Source organism: Staurois parvus, unplaced genomic scaffold, assembly GCF_062004578.1.
Source record: "Staurois parvus isolate SC_StPar_1 unplaced genomic scaffold, SC_StPar_1.0 ptg000356l, whole genome shotgun sequence".
In the NCBI taxonomy this organism is placed as follows: domain Eukaryota; kingdom Metazoa; phylum Chordata; class Amphibia; order Anura; family Ranidae; genus Staurois; species Staurois parvus.
In genome coordinates, this window is record NW_028318152.1 from 2,275,615 (window position 1) to 2,294,315 (window position 18,701).

Below are 18,701 nucleotides of genomic sequence, written 5' to 3' on the forward strand. Positions count from 1 at the left end.
ACTACACATAAAGCTGTATGTTAACAGTCTTGTGTGCATGGATAAAAAGGAAATAAAAAGTTTACTTTTCCTGGGCAAATGCTGTCCCTTTAATGCTAGCCACACATATAAAAGCCTAGGTAATTGTTTGTATGGTCTTTGTTGAATAAGATTTTATGTTGGATGATCATTCCTTTCTCAGCAAAGATCATGTGACCAAGTACCTAGGCCTTTGATGTGTGACCAGTGTTGATGGGAATCTGGTACAGTGTTTTTTTTAATAAAATATAAGAATATAAACCCTGATGAAGTCATGTGATTGATGACGATACATGTAGGGCGGAGTAGACAGATTTCACATTCAGGAAGTTGTGTAGACCGTGCCAGAGTGGCCCTCCGTAAGCATAGAGACCTGTGTTTGAGTGTCTATTCCCCTGTAGTGCACCAGAGTTTGCTTACCAAGTAATGTAAGTGCAATACTAAATTTATTATTATTTATTTATTACAGGTATTTATATAGCACCGTCAATTTACACAGCGCTTTACATATATATTTTATACATTCAGATCAGTCCCTAACGCTCAAGGGGTGTACAATCTACGGTCTCTAATTTACATTCATACACATATTAGGGCCAATTTAGACAGGAGCTAATTAACCTACCAGCATATCTTTGGAGTGCGGAAGGAAACCGGAGTCCCCGGAGGAAACCCACGCAGGCACAGGGAGAACATGCAAACTCCAGGCAGGTGGTGCCATGGTTGGGATTCGAACTAATGACCCTAGTACTGCCAGGTGGAAGTGCTAACCATTTAGCCACTGTGTTCTTCTCCAGGGCCTAGGCAGGCTCTCCCTCAGTCCTAGGATTTAGGTCTACTCTCTTTCTCCCTAAATTCCTCAGAGCCTGAAGGCACTCTGTTTCCTAGTCCAAGGCCTCCAGACACCCCCTCTACTAGTCAAGGGCCTCCAGGCAACCCTTCACCTAGTCCAGTGCCTTTATGCACCCTCTTTTCTAGTCCAGGGTCTCAATATTCCCCTTCTCTTAATCCAGGGCCTCCATACACCTGTTGTCTTAGTCTGGGGCCTATTTTAATTTTAATATTATAATGTGAGGCTTACTGCACAATGGGAGTTATTTTCTTCTTTTGAGCATCCTGCCATTTGTCTAAGCAAGATATGCTATCCCCCTTAAAGGAGCACACACCTGGGCATGTGTATTTGAGATCCAAAGATGGAGAAGAGTAGCTGAAAGCTAATTAATCCCTGTAGAGGAAATGGCATACTGAGACCTATAACTGTCATATTAGTCATTTGAGAGTAATGTTTAAGACACAGATCTCATGTACATTATGTGATGATGTGATTCGGAGTGGATTTTTTAATTCACTTACATGTTATAATATTATTTACACCAATGGGTTATGTTTATGTACACAAGGATGGTAGTATATTGATGCTGACTCACAGTTAAAAATATCTTTTTTCTTTTATTATGGCAGCGTGGCACTAATATATATTTTACAAGAATATAAGCCCATCTATTACTATGCATCAAACTTGGTGCGATTTGTGCGTGTCTCCCACATTTCTGCAGTAATCCAGTGTATGCATTTTCCTTTGTGCAGGGGCTTCCTGTAACTGCTTCCCATCCGCCCTATAGCAGAAATACTTCTACAGGGCGGCACTGGTGTGCAAAATAGCGTATATATATATATATATATATATATATATACAGTTGCAAGAAAAAGTATGTGAACCCCTTGGGATTACGTGGAGTTTTGCATGAATTGGGCATACAATGTGCTCTGAACGTCATCTAAGTCACAACAATAGAAGAACACAGTCTGCTGAACATAATACTACCAAAACATTAGATGTTGCCATGGTTTAATTGCACATAACATGTAAACATTCACAGTGCAGGGAGGAAAAAGTATGTGAACCTTTGGACTTAATAACTGGTTGACCCTCCTTTGGCAGCAATAACCTCAACCAAACGTTTCCTGTAGTTGCAGATCAGACCTGCACAATGATCTGGAGTAATTTTGGACCACTCCTCTTCACAAAACTGTTTCAGTGTAGCAATATTCTTGGGATGTCTGGTGTGAATCGCTCTCTTAAGGTCATGCCACAGCATTTCAATTGGGTTGAGGTCAGGACTCTGACTGGGCCACTCCAGAAGGTGTATTCTGTGCTGTTGCAGCCATTGTTTTGTTGAATTACTTGTATGCTTTGGGTCATTGTCCTGTTGCATCACCCATCCTCTGCGGAGCTTCAGTTGGCGGACAGATGGTCGTACGTTTTCCTGCAAAATGTCTTGATAAACTCTGGAATTCATTTTCCCATCAATGACAACAATCCGTCCAGTCCCTGAGGCAGCAAAGCAGCCCCAAACCATGATGCTCCCTCCGCCATGTATTACAGTGGGGATGAGGTTTTGATGTTGGTGTGCTGTGCCTTTTTTTCTCCACACATAGTGTTGTGTGTTCTTCCCAAACAACTCAATCTTGGTTTCATCTGTCCACAGTATATTTTGCCAGTAGTGCTGTGGAACATCCAGGTGCTCTTTTGCAAACTTCAAACGTGCTGCAATATTCTTTTTGGACAGCAATGGCTTCCTCCGTGGTGTCCTCCCATGTACTCCATTCTTGTTTAATGTTTTCCTTATTGTAGATGTGTCAACAAAAATGTTAGCATGTGCCAGAGATTTCTGTAGGTCTTTAGCTGACACTCTGGGACTCGTCTTTACCTCATGCAGCATTCTGCGCTGTGCTTTTGCTGTCATTTTTACAGGATGGCCACGCCTAGGGAGAGTAGCAACAGTGCTAAACTTTCTCCATTTGTAGACAGTCTGTCTTACCGTGGACACATGAACATCAAGGCTTTTGGAGATACTTTTGTAACCCTTTCCAGCTTCATGCAAGTCAACAATTCTTGATCGTAGGTCTTCTGAGAGCTCTTTTCTGTGAGGCATGGTTCACATCAGACAGTGCTTCTTGAAACCAGTAAACCCAAAACAGGTGTGTGATTTTTAAGGGCTGGACAGCTGTCAGCAACACATCCAATATCATCACACTGATTGGAATCAAGGTTAGCTCACTCCTGGCTCCAATTAGCTCTGGGAGAAGTCATTAAGCTAGGGCCTCACATACTTTTTCTTCCCTGCACTGTGAATGTTTACATGTTATGTGCAATTAAACCATGGCAACATCTAATGTTTGTGTAGTATTATGTTCAGCAGACTGTGTTCTTCTATTGTTGTAACTTAGATGACGTTCAGAGCACATTTTATGCCCAATTCATGCAAAACTCCACATAATCCCAAGGGGTTCACATACTTTTTCTTGCAACTGTATGTGATTTTGCATTTCGGGGTAGAGGGTGCAGGCGAGCCATGTGCGCGCACTACCTGTGCCACTGTTCGTGGCCATGGCTGTCAATCACCAGGTCCTGGCCGGTGATTACTCACTGGTGCCGAGTGATTGCTGAAGATCTCCAATGAGGAAACAAAACAGTTCTCCTCCCTGTCAGTTCGTGCACACTGCTTTTCATGGCCATACAAAGCAGTGTGCTTATAGTGAAACATAAACATACAGCTCCATAGTAAAACACACCCAGCACACAGTTAGGCCTTTCATCGCCCCTCATGTTAACCCATTCCTGCCCAGTGCCATTAGTACAGTGTCAGTGTTTTTTTTTTAGCACTGATTACTGTATTGGTGTCACTTGGGATGTCAGTGACACCAAGACAGTTTCTCCCAGTGTCAGAATGCCCACCGCAGTCCCGCAGTAAGTTGCTGATTGCTGCCATTACTAGTAAAAATTTGAAAAAAAAAGACAGTATATATATATATATATATATATATATATATACCGCCATTTGTAAACGCTATAACTTTCACATAAATCAATTAATTTACACGCACTGGGATTTTTTTTATCAAAGACACATGAAACAGAATCCATTTTGACCTAAATTTATGACGAAATTATATTTTTAAAATTTTTTTACAGGATATGTTTAACAGCAAAAGTCAAAAATATTGTTTTTTCTCAAACTTGTCAGTCTTTTTTTTTGTATAGAGCAAAAAATAAAAAACACAGGTGATCAAATACCACCGCAAGAAATCTCAATTCGTGGGAAAAAAGGACATAAATTTCATTTGGGTGCAGCGTTGCATCACCGCGCAGTTGTCAGTTAAAGTAACACAGCACCGTAACGCAAAAAATGGCCTGGTCAGGAAGGGGTGTAAATCCTTAGGAGGGCAAGTGGTTAATTAAGGTCATGTCTGCTCTTTTTATTTATGCAGAATGACTGCTCCTGTCTACACCCCCCCCCCCCCACAGACAGCCTGTAGTGGGCCTCCTGGGTCTCTCCCACAGGTCTGCATAGGCTCTGTGCAGAACATGTCACTGCTTCTTTTACAAGATAAAAGCTGAGTTTTCAAAGGTATTTGGTGCACACTAAGTGGATTTATATGACATAGAATATTAATATTTTATTGGCAGCATTGATCATTCTAGATTCTAGTCTCTAGACCTCAAAACATTTGCAAATTGATACTTTTCATCCTGGTATCCTAATATATTAAAGGTTTTTTTTCCTCTTTTATTGTTCTATAAAATGAAATATAGCCATCTGCAAATAATAGTGTTTGCTTTAAAAGAGATTTTATTGCCTATAAATCATGATGCCCTTATTTTATTCTCATCCTAGTTTTTTTGCAATAGACTTTTTATGGACCCAGCAAATAAAAGTTAAATTACAGCTTGTGCACACTTAGCCTAACCTTTTTTTTTCTTCTGGAAAGACCGATGCCAAGAAGAGCACAAACATTCTGAACAATGCATAACAAGTGAATATGTTTTGTGCTAGTTGTGAAAGCAAACTTTGTCACTAAGGCGCCCATCCTGCTACAGGGAAATGCATTGGAGTTTTATGAACACTGAGCTGAATGACAGAGCAGTTGCTGATAAAATCTAAACACAACACAGGGCTTAAGTAATCACTTAACTCCATATTTGCTATAGTGTCTGTGTAAGCAGTGCTAAGCCCTTGGTGTCTAGGGAACCAGCTCCCGAGCATTTGATGTGTGCAAAAAAGAAACATCCATAATATCCTCCAGTACTAATCCATTGTGAATAATTTATTTTCTACCATTTTCACATGAAAGCAAACAACAAGGCATCTACAGGAAAAGAACGAGCAGTGATTGAGAGAAACAGATGTTGGAATAATGAGAAAACATTATAAAGAATGGCCACTCCAACATAACAGGGGAGTGATATCACTGAGGATGGCCGAATATGAGCTAGTCCTTGGTACACATGCAAATGATATTGAAAACAAAAAGTTTCCAAAACAACTAAAGCGTCAGGAAGTATCCATCGTAATGGGTTTTCTAAAATGCCAAAAACACAGAATTCAAAATGATTTATTGTTTTAATAACACTGAATTCAAAATGTTCCAAGTAATTGCTTAATACAAAATGTACATCTGTTGTTAATCTGTTAGAGCAGGCAATATATGATCAGTAAATGAGAGCCAATTTTACCTTGAAGGCATTATCAACCTTTCTACCTGCACCTTGTGTTTTTCACCTGCATAAGATGTGCATTGATCATGTTGTTTCATGGTGTCATTTGTTGTCTGACTCCTGTATGCAGAGCCTATAATAAAGTAAAATGTCACATTCTTGTGTCAGAGTTTCAGTCTGTGTTCCCACATGCAGCATGGCACTGCACAGGTTAATGCATAACCTCTGTCTGTATTACAATAACTAAAGCTTCCTGTGAAGAAACAACATATCCCACAATCCCTTAGTCTCTCAGCACTTGTGCAGGTGAGAGCTACACAGTAAGTAGATCTAACACAGCCATAAGCAGCCAGAACAATTAACCGACAGATCACCATGCATAATTTGTTGCATTAGCACTCCCACACTTGTGGCGCAACACAGAGGAAATACTGAGACCTGGACTGGATGCTGTATGACTCGGAAAAAGAAGTTGCTGTCCCGCTAGCAAATAGGGACAAGCTAGGTGAATTAATACATGGACATAGGGGAATCAATCGGCCATAGCAGTCAAACTGCAGCTGCAATATATGAGCCTATCATTACAAGGTAAGGCAAACAAACAAACAACACAGGGAACATAACTACTCTAATATCTATTTAAAACAATAAAACATTTTAAAGTGTACAATACCGTCAAACTGTACAAGTTGCATGACATATGATACAAAGGCATACTGATATTAATTGTTTACTTCTGGCCATTTTGATGCCACATAGAATGTATTGTTTGGTAATGAAATGGAAAATCATCTTGCATGTGACTCTACAAATGAGCAGAAATATTATTGTATCTGCCAATACTATAAACAAATAAAGCTTGTGTAGATGGGTAAGTATGGAATGATTAAACAGCATTCAGCTGGCAATTTTTGAGACTGTGTTGCTTCTGAGATGCTTCTGACATTCTGTGCTTTGAGATGCTTCTCATTGACTTGCATTTGAAGAACACCATTTTGGATGAAAAAAATGTCCGTGTGCATGAGCCCTTATGATTGTTGCAGACATGGTCAACTGCACATTTGGCTTGTGCATAGTGAAATGGCAAAATTAAACTATAAATTATTTTCACTGGTCATATTCTAGAAAGAAGTGTCAATTAATGGTCTCCCTAATGGTTATTCCTGCTATGATGCATGGTAGAAGTCTCTTACAGCCTTGGTAGACTGGCTCCTTGTGGTTTTGGGGTCAATTACAGTGGCCCATGGTACAACAGAACCAGATACCTAAATATAATACCAAGGAATGTTGTGCTAAATAGAACATATTGGACTTTAACTGCTAAAAAAAGCAGAGTTGACTATTTATGATGGGTCGTTCATAAAGGCTGCAGTTTTACTGATAATATTGTCTAACAGGGTCAGGGATCATACAAATAAGTGTTGATTACAGGCAGGAATCTACTGAAATCCATATTTGTATGACACATAGTGGCCTCAGGGTCATTTACCTCTTGTTCATCTTGTTAGATTGTGTCTACTTGATGAGGCAGTTTAGGCAAGAAGCACTTAAGTCATAAGCAGTCCATATATTATACAATTTTCTTTCCTTTCACCACCAGTGGAAGGAAAGAAAATCAGTTGATTCCCCCATCAACACAGTCAGTGTTGATGGGGTAATCCCTCCCGCAGCACTATTGTAATGTGCTGGCGGGGATCACATCCAGTGGCATGGGCATTGCCATTTTTGGGTAAAGATAGACCCGGTATCCCTGGTCCCCATGTTTAAATTGAGTTATAGGCTGGGGAATTTGCTGCCTGACTGCTACCTGCGGGCAGGGATACAGTACTGTGCAGGAATCTGTCACATATATGACATCTTCCCAGCACAGACATGTGCCATGCCTCCATGTGCCAGCTTGGAGCTGGTCTTAATTACCACTAGTTTATTCATCTGTGAACTGGCAGTAATTCTTTAGGAATCTGTTGCTGCCACAGGGACAGGTTCTTAAAATGTCTGCAGTAAGAACTGCATGAATTTGCCGCATGTATCAGTAATGTTACCATCGCTGGCACAAATGCGTGCCTGAATTAAGTGCAGGTAGTTCTTAAGGAAACTGCTGCCAGAAATGTGCCATCATAGTTTCATCGAAATCCCATGATAAGCTGTTTAAGTTGTTCAGAACGTTTATGCAAATTTGCAAATAAAAGATACAGTACATTTCTACCTATCTATCTGTGCTTTAGAAGCTGTTATCGAAGGGTCCAGGCTAGTGTAAACATTGCTCTACTCACTTTCAGTCTGTTTGCATTCTGTAATGTAACTGCAGACATAGAATTGAGAACAAAAATGTATCCTCTGTACATATAAAACATACTAAAAAAAATGATTAATGTGTTTTAAATGTAAAGTGATCCTTTAATCATTTTAACTTTTAAGCAGTTGCCTTGACTGCAACAAAAATGTTTTTATGTAGGGCAAGGAGGAAGGAAACCTGATGTATCCAAATTTAAGAAAACATGCTGTACACACCTACGATTCTTCTCAACCAACACCCCTATTATTCTTGCTACAAGTTGACAGGTAGCTATAGCACACTGGAGACAGGTCTTTCAGGCCAACATAATACAACTGAATATTTAGAGACAATATTATTAGGTGAAAGGAACATTTAGTTATATGCATATTTTCCTGTTTTTCCTTATACAAGTTTGTGAACAGGAGCATTTGGGTACCTTTTCATTCTCTCCATATCTCCATATTGTGACATGTAAGTAATGGTAATTTTCCTTTTGAAGCCCATTCAAAGTCACATAAATAGATATTTGCATGGAGGAATGTAGCGCTACTCCCATAAACTACTAAATGAAAAATATATAAATTAAAATAAAAATATAATATATAAGTGGGGAAAAAATTCCTATAATATGTATTATAGTGAAAATTTAAGTGAAAACATGCCACATAATCAAAAATGATAATAAGTAACAAATACCACGTGACACTCCTCTATGTGGACACAAAAACACTCAACAGTGAAAGTGAAAAATTAATTCCAGCTGTAGGAATATATATAATCACATTCAAATAATAATTGACTAATGAAACAATCTATAAAATGTGAAAAAACGTGTAAATTAATACGCATATATAACTACAAATACTCCATTAAGTGATCAAATATTGAGTACATAAAATGTGTACAATAGTGAAGACACAAAAGTGCAACTGCACCCAACAGAAAACTCTATTACTGTGCTCTTAATGTCCAAAAAAACACACATGGATGACCACATTCGGATAAAACACTCATGCTGATATTTGTGTGAACACGTGGGTGAGTGGTTGACAGACGATAATTCGACCATCGGCTAGATCAGCCTCTCACCTCAAAACTTCGACCCTTGCAGGTCAAAAAGCTCGATTGGATCCTTCTCACAGATCCTCCAAGTCTGCTGTCACTCCCACTGGATCAGCTCCCACCGCTCACAAACCTCCCTTTAGGGGTCAGCACACCAATAATGGCTCCTCTCCAGGCGGGGTCAAATACTGTGCTATTGAATGAATAATGAATAAAGCGAGCGCTCAGAAAAACCAGCTGCTGAAACACTTCAAGGAATCACTAAACCTCATAATAGAGACAATATATACATATAGTGCAGCGCTGAAAAAGTATAAAAATGAAATGTGTAAAATATATATATATATATATAAAAAGTCTTTCTTATGACAATATAGTCAAATATGTGCAGGTCTTCTCCTCAATAGGTGACTGGAAAATAACAAGATTGCGCACTCACCGACCGCACATTTAAAATGCGCCTGTGTATGATATATTCCAAAAGACCAGCCAGGTATACAGCTCCAGAGACCACACGGATCCTCCCTCTCCAACACTCTCGTTTGCCTTGGGTGTAGCAATATCTCCAGATCCAAAGGTAGAAAGACAGAGATCCCCCTTTTTTGGTTCCAGACACCCCAGGAATGGAAGATGTGTATCTGCACTCTCCAACAGGAGAGTCAAAGAAAAAGGGGAACGCCAATAGTGTGGTACTATCAAAAGACTTTATTGGAGCAATAATGCCTGGGTCATATGCACACATATATCCATACACCATAAGCCAATAACGGACAGGTAGGTATGAAAGGAAATAGTAGTACTAACCCGGCAATGGCATAAAAACAAAGACCACCAGACCTCCTCTTGGTCCCAGTGGTCTGGAAGTCACACTTGCTACTTGGCTCCTCCTTAAAAAACTCTATTACTGTGCTCTTAATGTCCAAAAAAACACACATGGATGACCACATTCGGATAAAACACTCATGCTGATATTTGTGTGAACACGTGGGTGAGTGGTTGACAGACGATAATTCGACCATCGGCTAGATCAGCCTCTCACCTCAAAACTTCGACCCTTGCAGGTCAAAAAGCTCGATTGGATCCTTCTCACAGATCCTCCAAGTCTGCTGTCACTCCCACTGGATCAGCTCCCACCGCTCACAAACCTCCCTTTAGGGGTCAGCACACCAATAATGGCTCCTCTCCAGGCGGGGTCAAATACTGTGCTATTATCTCATTCAAAAACATGAAAACAAGCTCCCATTGTGCAGTATGTTTATTGCTAATACTTAAACAGTACACAGTAGATAGCGCACTCACATTAGTAGGTATAAATTTGCAGCTCCAGACCCATGCTTTTGGATGTGAAAGTGACCATGGGTGTACCAGGGAGTACCAAGATGGCCGCCACGCAGGAAATGTGTCACTACATCAGGCCAGATTTACAGCATTCCAGGTGGCTCAGTGAGAAGAAACATTGCCTCTCAGCGCAGAAGGCCCAGGTTCAATCCCAGGCTCTGACACTTTGGGCCTGACGTAGTGATGCATTTCTGGCATGGTGGCCATCTTGGTACACCCATGGTCACTTTCACATCCAAAAGCATGGGACTGGAGCTGCAAATTTATACCTACTAATGTGAGTGCGCTATGTACTGTTTAAGTATTAGCAATAAACATACTGCACAATGGGAGCTTGTGTTTTATGTTTTTGAATGAGATAATAGCGCAGTATTTGACCCTGCCTGGAGAGGAGCCATTATTGGTGTGCTGACCCCTAAAGATAAGTTTGTGAGCTGTGGGAGCTGATCCAGTGGGAGTGACAGCAGACTTGGAGGATCTGTGAGAGGGATCCAATCGAGCTTTTTGACCTGCAAGGGTCGAAATTTTGAGGTGAGAGGCTGATCTAGCCGGAGGTCGAATTATCGTCTGTCAACCACTCACCCACATGTTCACACAAATATCAGCATGAGTGTTTTATCCGAATGTGGTCATCCATGCGTGTTTTTTTGGACATTAAGAGCACAGTAATAGAGTTTTCTGTTGGGTGCAGTTGAACTTTTGTTTCTTCACTATTGTACACATTTTATGTACTCAATATTTGATCACTTAATGGGGTATTTGTAGTTATATATGCGTATTAATTTACACGTTTGCTCACATTTTATAGATTGTTTCATTAGTCAATTATTATTTGAATGTGATTATATATATTCGTACAGCTGGAATTAATTTTTCACTTTCACTGTTGAGTGTTTTTGTGTCCACATAGAGGAGTGTCACGTGGTATTTGTTACTTATTATCATTTTTGATTATGTGGCATGTTTTCACTTTAATTTTCACTATAATACATATTATAGGAATTTTTTCCCCACTTATATATTATATTATATTTTTATTTTAATTTATATATTATTTATTTAGTAGTTTATGGGAGTATCGCTACATTCCTCCATGCAATTGTTGTACATGATCATTGGTATATGATTCAATGTTAGCAGCAGCTCCCAATTAGGTTGCTTACACTAATAGTGTTTGAGCGCAGGAGGTTCACACCATTATACATAAATAGATATGGTGTCAGATACACTTTGTACTAACAATCCCCATTTTCATAGGCTTGCTTCCACTTTTCTGTTACAGTAGGTACCAGAGTAAAGCAGGCCATATATGATTCAGTCTTTTTCGTTCAGCCAGTGGGCTGAACAAAAAAAAAATCAAGTGGCTTTTACCTGACAGGGCACTTGAACAAAAGCTGATTGGTAAATTGACTTCTGTTCAACCGCAGTGGCCACATGGATTGAACTTCAGCTGGTCCCTACTTAACCTGCCAAATTTTGATCCATATATGGCTGGCTCATGACCCACCGCTCCCAGTGATGTAACAAACTAGTCAGACATATCCCCTCCCTTCTCTGCAATACAAATCTGTGTAAGGACATGTGATAAGGGCTGTGGTTGTTACCACGGCTGGTGCTAGACTATTTTTCACCCTAGGCAAGACCAGCTACTTGCAACCCCCCAAAAATAATAAATTAAATGAAAAAAAAACAGTAGAAAAAATCAAATTAACAAAATATGAAACTGGTAAATTTCTTTTAATTTGAAAAAATAAGTGCCATTAGAAGACACCAGCACCAATGGATCCACACTCTGACAGATCCCAGGCAGGAATTCCCCAGGCAATGGGGGGAGATAAAGCTCTGTGACAGCAGGCAGCTGAACTGAGCGATCTCATACAGTGAAAGTGAACTCAGGATGTGGATGTTAATCAATATTGTTCTGCTAGAAGTTGAGTCCAACAGTAATCACAGCAGTGTAAATATCATCAGCCAAAATATATTGGTGTTAACAAAGTTAGCAAAAGTGAAGTTTGCTTCAGTTTAAGTCAGTATTAATTATTGTGCAATGGTAATGCATAGTAAAAGTCATATTTGACCTCACATTATTGCAACATGTTAATGCACAGGTATAAGTGCATTGAGGTATGCTGCCCCAGAATGCACACGTGTGTTTCATTGCCAAAGATAGTGCAGGTTCCTTTCTTTCATGTTCTGAAGTACATTGACAATCCATTCATTTTCATTAACTCAACAAGGGTCAGCACACAACAAAAGTGTGAATAGGTCCTTAAAAAAGCACCCGCTAAAATAGTAGCATGACAGTATGTTATAAAAAAAAGGGTCATGTCTAATTCTGGATATGCTGGGGTGTGTTGGAAGTTCATTTAAAATAAATGGGCTGCCTTAATGCAACGTTAGTACATTACAAAACGCTCACAAGTAAAAAGGCTGTAATAGAAAGTGGACAGGGGAACACATTGGCTGTCATTTCTGACTTCTTACAAAACTGTAAGTGGCTTGGCTGTCATGAGGTAACAATGTTTTGCATTGGAAAAAGTTCACCCCCCAGGCCATTCCTACAGGTGGAATCGGGCCAGATGCTGAGAATAGGTGTTGTGGACTCTCATTCAATGCTTTGGTCTTTGGGCACCCAGGAACTTTTGACCCTCTAGCCATTGTGTGTTCCCAACACTCAGGGTCTGTGAGAAGTTCCTTTATCATAGGAACCAATACAGACATGGTGAGATAAATTCTGGATTCCCTCACCCTCTGTTACTACCTACTGCCAGGAGGTGTACACCCCATATTGTAGTTGGGGTACTACACTGACATTCCAGTGAAACCACAACTTGAATGCTTCTTTGACAAGTGAACCCAATAACCCTGTTTCTCCTTCTGTTTATCTGGGAGGAGCAGCTGAAATCCCTGTGGGCCGTTTCTGCCCAGCAAATACCCCATTACCTCCAGAATAGGAGAGCAGAATTCAGACTCAGGTTCTGGAGAGAGCTGTTCTCCAATCATGAGTTCAATGTGGGGTGTGTGAATAGTTCTCAACATCATATATGGCTACAGGAGAGCAAACCTTTTAGAGAAGGATTCTGCCAAATCCCACTTGGGGATTTAGAAGATTTAAGAGAGCAAATTGCTGAGCTGAAGAGAATTGGAATTATTCAAGATTCTACAAGCCCATACATCTCTCAAATACTATAAATAGAGGAAAAAACCTGGATGAGTCTTCATGTGTAGCACTACCACCACAGGAGCTGATAGTATATGATGGGTTCTCTTACTGTTCCCAGTGGTATTTGCGCTTTGATTAAAGCAGCCATAAACCATGACATAAAGAGATGGTTAAACAAGTTTGACAATAGTAAAGAAACCATTTTATAGCATGATAACTTTAAGAAGGCTCTTTCTCTTTAACTTCCATGAGGAGTTTTGTCTCAGTTGTATTTGATAAATTGAGAATGATGCCGCAAGCAATATTAAAACAATAAATAATTCCAAATATCTATGATCTAGAATACAAGAGATTCAGCTAATGTTTGGGTCTAACTATAATCAAACAGACTCTATCTAATCACTGGCCAGTGGGTAATCCTGTCACAAAGTCTGCCAGTAGTGAGGCCCTTTAAACTCAACATTGGGTAAGTATATCTTCAAAAAGTGTCCTGAAGCAGCTGACAGCTAAAGGATAAGTTCACTTTTCGTAACATATTACACCCATATTTAGGGTGTGATATATAACATATTATGATCAGAGCGGCCCCACACACCCCCAAACCCCATTGTGACAGCAAACAGGGAACCTTCTCCTCCCCGAGGCGCTAGCTGTCACAATTTTTAAAAAACATGGCCGTGCGGGGCTCCACCCTCTCAGCTGCATCACTCATTTACAGTTTTCTGTAAATGAGAACACTACAAGTCCCAACAGCCTTTCCGGTTGTCAGCTTGTAGTTGTCAATGAACCACCACGGTGCTGTGGACCGCCGTGGTAATTCATTGAGTCTTCCTGTCAGTAAGTATCAGCTAGCCCGTATGGGATGTTCGAGCAAACAGATACAGTGACAGGTCAGAGGGAGACCTGCATGGTACCAGCGATCTAAAATGCTTTAGTGGCTTCAGAAACAAAAAAAATATTAAATGCACAATTTTTTCTCTCCAAAAAATGTGCATTTATTTTTTTTTGTTAAAAGGTGAATTTATCCTTTAAAGTTTGGGGTGGTCCCCTTTCAAGAAAGCTTCACCAGAGGTAGTAGTGTCCTCAACCATTGTAGGCATAGTTCAGCATACACGAAAGTGGCAAGGAGCTGCTCACCACTCAGTTGTCCAACAAATCTCCTACTGGGTAATGTCTCAAGGTCGCCTCAGCTGAATGAAGGTGGATGAGAGGTAGGCCACAGTGTCATGGCTGAATGGAGAGTAGGAAACACTGTCCCTGTGGTGCAATAGAGGGGCCAGTGCCCAGCTTCTCACAAGGTCAGCTTGCTGTGTAGACCATCAGCTCCCATAGTTCCCCTGCAGTATCATTCTCTGGCAAACTGCATCCTCTCTCCCTGCCAACCAAGTTCCTTAATCCCCTGACCACTGATGCCACCAGACATGTTCCTCTTTTCTCTCAGGCCTGTCAAACACTGATGGAGAGGAAACCAACCTGCAGTGCAGTCATGAGAATTACTGGGCTTAGTGGCTCCCAAATTTTAAAGAGACCAACAGCTCCAGGGCTACACCAGCATTTTCAGAAAGAAGACCAGGAAGTTGGGGCCTTTGATGCTTAAAGGACAGGACTTACTTAACTGGATTTATTAATGTAATATGCAGCTTTGTAGATGCATTTGGAAAGTATCTGTTGCATTCAATAGATCACATTTTAAGCCTGGAGGAGAAGCAAAAAACAAACAAACTTTTCTTCTTTATAGAGTGTCACAATTAGCAAATGCCAAATCTGTGTGACAGCTGTGTAATTACATTTGTTGACGTTTATTCACCGTCGCCATGTTTCACTGTTGCCTACAGAGACTAATTATTACACCACTCCCCAGTCTTTCCACGAGCAAACTACCTCCTGCTACAGCCATATATTTAAAATGTTAAATCATCAGTCCAGAGCACCTGCTACCATTTTTCTGTACCCCAGTTCCAATGTTTTAATGCATAGTTGAGTCACTTAGCCTTGTTTCCATGTCAAAGGTATGGCTTTTTGGCCAGAATTCTTCCATGAAGAATTCTTCTGGCCAGAATTCTCCAGACAGTAGATAGGTGTACCTGGGTCCCACTTGTTTCTTCCAGTTTTGTGCTGATGGCACTGCTGACATATTCTGATATTAAACATAAGCATTGTGTCTCATTCATCTTCTGCATTAAGTTTCCTTGGCTGATGTCTCTGGTCCTCAGCATTACCCATTTCTTTGTGCTTCTTCAAAAGAGCTTGAGCAGCATATCTTGAAACCCCAGATTGCTTTGAAAGCTTTGCCTGGGACAGACCTTGCTGATGCAGCATAACTACCTTGTGTCTTGTTACTTTGTTCAGCCATTGTTGTTTCACTCAGATAATATCAGGCACAACACAAGTTAGTTCTGAGCATCCTGACTGTTGGGGGCCACTGACAGTATGGGTTTTTGAAACAAGCAACCCCTTAAGAAAATAACAGAGAAATGAACATATTAACATATTTTTCCTTCTAGATTGTGATTTTTCTAGCTGTACCTGGAATTATGTTTAAAACCAAGAAAAAAAATCTGACCACTTTATATTTTATATTATTATTATTATACAGTATTTATATAGCGCCAAAGGGTTTGCTCAGTGCTGTACAGTAGCAAGGGGGACAAAACATGAGACAAGACGGTAACAATACAATACACGAGGGGTTCGAGGACCCTGCTCTTTCGAGCTTACAATCTAGGAGGAAGGGGAAAGTGGTACAGGAGGAAGTGGCTGTGGGGGATGGAGCGGTGGGAGAAGTGGAGGAGATCAGTTGTTAAGTGAGGGTGGGGTAGGCCTCCCTGAAGAGATGGGTTTTCAGGGTGCGTCTGAAGGTGAGGAGGGTAGGTGACAGTCTGATGGATTGGGGTAGGGAGTTCCAGAGGATTGGGGGAATACACTTTTATAGTACACTTAAAGTGATTGAAAAGGCTAAAAAGTGTTTGCTACCTTTGTGCATTCTATGCATGAAGGTAGAAAAAACCTTTTGTGTGCTGCTCCCTCCACAGCCCCCCCCCCCAATACTTACATGAGCCCAATCTCGATTCAGCACTGTGCACGGGAGCCTCAGCTCTCCCAGGTCTCTCTATTTTCATTACATGCTCATTACATGAGACACAGCAGCGTGAGCCATCGGCTCACATTGCTTTCAGTTACAGCCAATGAGGAGGGAGTGGGGTGGGGCCAAGACATGCTCTGTGTGTTTTATGGACATACAGGGCAAGCTTGGGAGAGAGCATGCACAAGTACCCCCAGAGCAAGTTGCTTTCTCTGGGGGCACTCAGCAGAGGGGAGGGGCCAGCATGGGACCCTGGAAAAAGAGGATCAGGACCGCTCTGTGCAAAACCAATGCACAGAGCAGGTAAGTATGACATGTTTGTTATTTAGAGAAAAACCCCAGCCTTTAATATCACTTCAACAGTTAATAGTTGCCGGATTATAGGTGGTGGGGGCCACTACTGCTACCTTTCTCCTAATCAGTTGATGTCTTCGAGAGGCCCTATTTTAATCAATGAAAAATACCCATGTGGTGTAATTGCCATCAAATTCTCCCTTGATTCTTTTCTCACAAGCCTGGCATTTCGTGTCTTAACTCATCACAATTTTTGTTTGGATGAAAATCCAGATAAAAACGCTGGCAACTGCTATTACAACAATATATCACTTTAGCATAAACTATTCAAGTTTAGTGACTGCAGTATAACACAAAGTGTCTGCAGTGGGATTATTTAAAACCACTATAGAGATTTTGCTTGCTTATGTTGTCAAACTTTACCAGCATGAAAGTTTACAAACTGTTCAGATGAAGAATACATGAATCCCAGTGCTGGACTAGCTGGTCTTCTTGCTTCAAAGTACAGATATTGTGTAGATTTACTAGGTGATTTTATGATATGATGTACTCCAATGAACATACCTTTCCCCTATTAGATGCAGAAAATATGTCATAGGAGCCTACGTGCTGATGTCACGCTGCCAAGGCCGTGCGGTCCAGTGGCCATTCATGTAAGTTTGGCCACTTTTGTTTTTATGTACTTCACGTGGATTTTATCGCTGTTTGAATAAAGTACTACACTACGTACATCTTGGGCTCCGTGTGTAAGCTTTTTTATTAAGATGCATCTTGGTCACTTTAAAAAGGTTGTGTGAACCACAATCGGGCTCAGGGTAGGATTTCTGCTGCTGTTCCTAATTTTTAGAGAAATGAATTGCACGTGCAGGCCGGACAATAATCACACTAGCAACTGTGCAGTATAACAACATCCTCATCTCTGTTTATTGCAGGGCGGTGCTTAACCTTTTATACATAGAAAACAATAGAGTATACGTCACTATTACGTAAATACAGTCACATTCTAAAAGGCACATTTTGCTTGGCTGAAATATGGGAGAAATGCAGAAACTTGAAGCTTGCTTCTCGCCCATTATCTTTTCACTGCCCCTCACATACTCAAAGCCCAAGTATAAGGTCCTCACAGCTCGAAGGGAGGGGTTGAGAACATCGCTCTGAACAAGCAAGTTAAGGAGGACTGCAAAGCCCAGCAGACAAAAATATATATGCATAACACATATATTTAGAAATATGAAAAAGTATAAAAGTAAATATATATATATGTATATTTTAAACAGGAAACAGAATAGGCATTTTACCAAATCCATCACAACTTCTGACTGGAGAAGACTGGAGACTGGAGAAGATGAGCAGCACTGAAATTCAAAAAAGGATGATTAACAGATCACATGGTTATTCAACAGCTCACCATCTGCATTCAAACTTTGGAAGTACTTAACCACATCAATGAGGTCTATATTGTGGGTCATGGTAGAGATTTACAATTAAAGTATAAAGACCTATTTTATTTTGCACTTTAACCTCCCTAGCGGTCTGAATATGTCAATATTTCTGTGCTCAAAGCGGTACATTTTTTTGCATGGAAATATGTCTTTTTTTATTGTAGGCCTGTATTTCTTAGGAATAACTCACTGAAATCTGTCCAAACAAGAGTCTAGTAAACATCCCGGGTATGATAAAATTTAAAACATGAAATCATAAATTATAATATAATAAATAATCATAAAAATAATAATCTAATAATAAATTTAATTCAATAATATAATCAAACCAAAAACACTGAAATTTGAAATAGAGTGCCAAGTTCGCACATCGCTCAGTTCAGTCGCAAAATCGTTTTCAGTGTTTGATGACGAATTTCCCCACGAATCATTATCACTCAATTCTGCAAGTGGTTCTAATTTACTGTCGCTGTTCTTTAGCTGGTATAAAACCGCTTTTGACCTAAAGGGACGCCGTTTGGACG

General features: G+C 40.3%; 1 long non-coding RNA gene across 1 annotated transcript in view; it reads left to right on the forward strand.

Annotated features, from left to right (window-relative positions):
- LOC149456580 (uncharacterized) overlaps window positions 1–18,255 on the forward strand; it is a 104,960-nt gene extending 86,705 nt beyond the window's left edge. Inside the window, exons 2-3 of the long non-coding RNA XR_016313855.1 lie at window positions 17,314–17,388; window positions 18,013–18,255. This is a non-coding gene — a long non-coding RNA (uncharacterized LOC149456580). The remainder of the gene's footprint in view (window positions 1–17,313; window positions 17,389–18,012) is intronic.
- The last annotated feature ends 446 nt before the right edge of the window (window positions 18,256–18,701 follow it).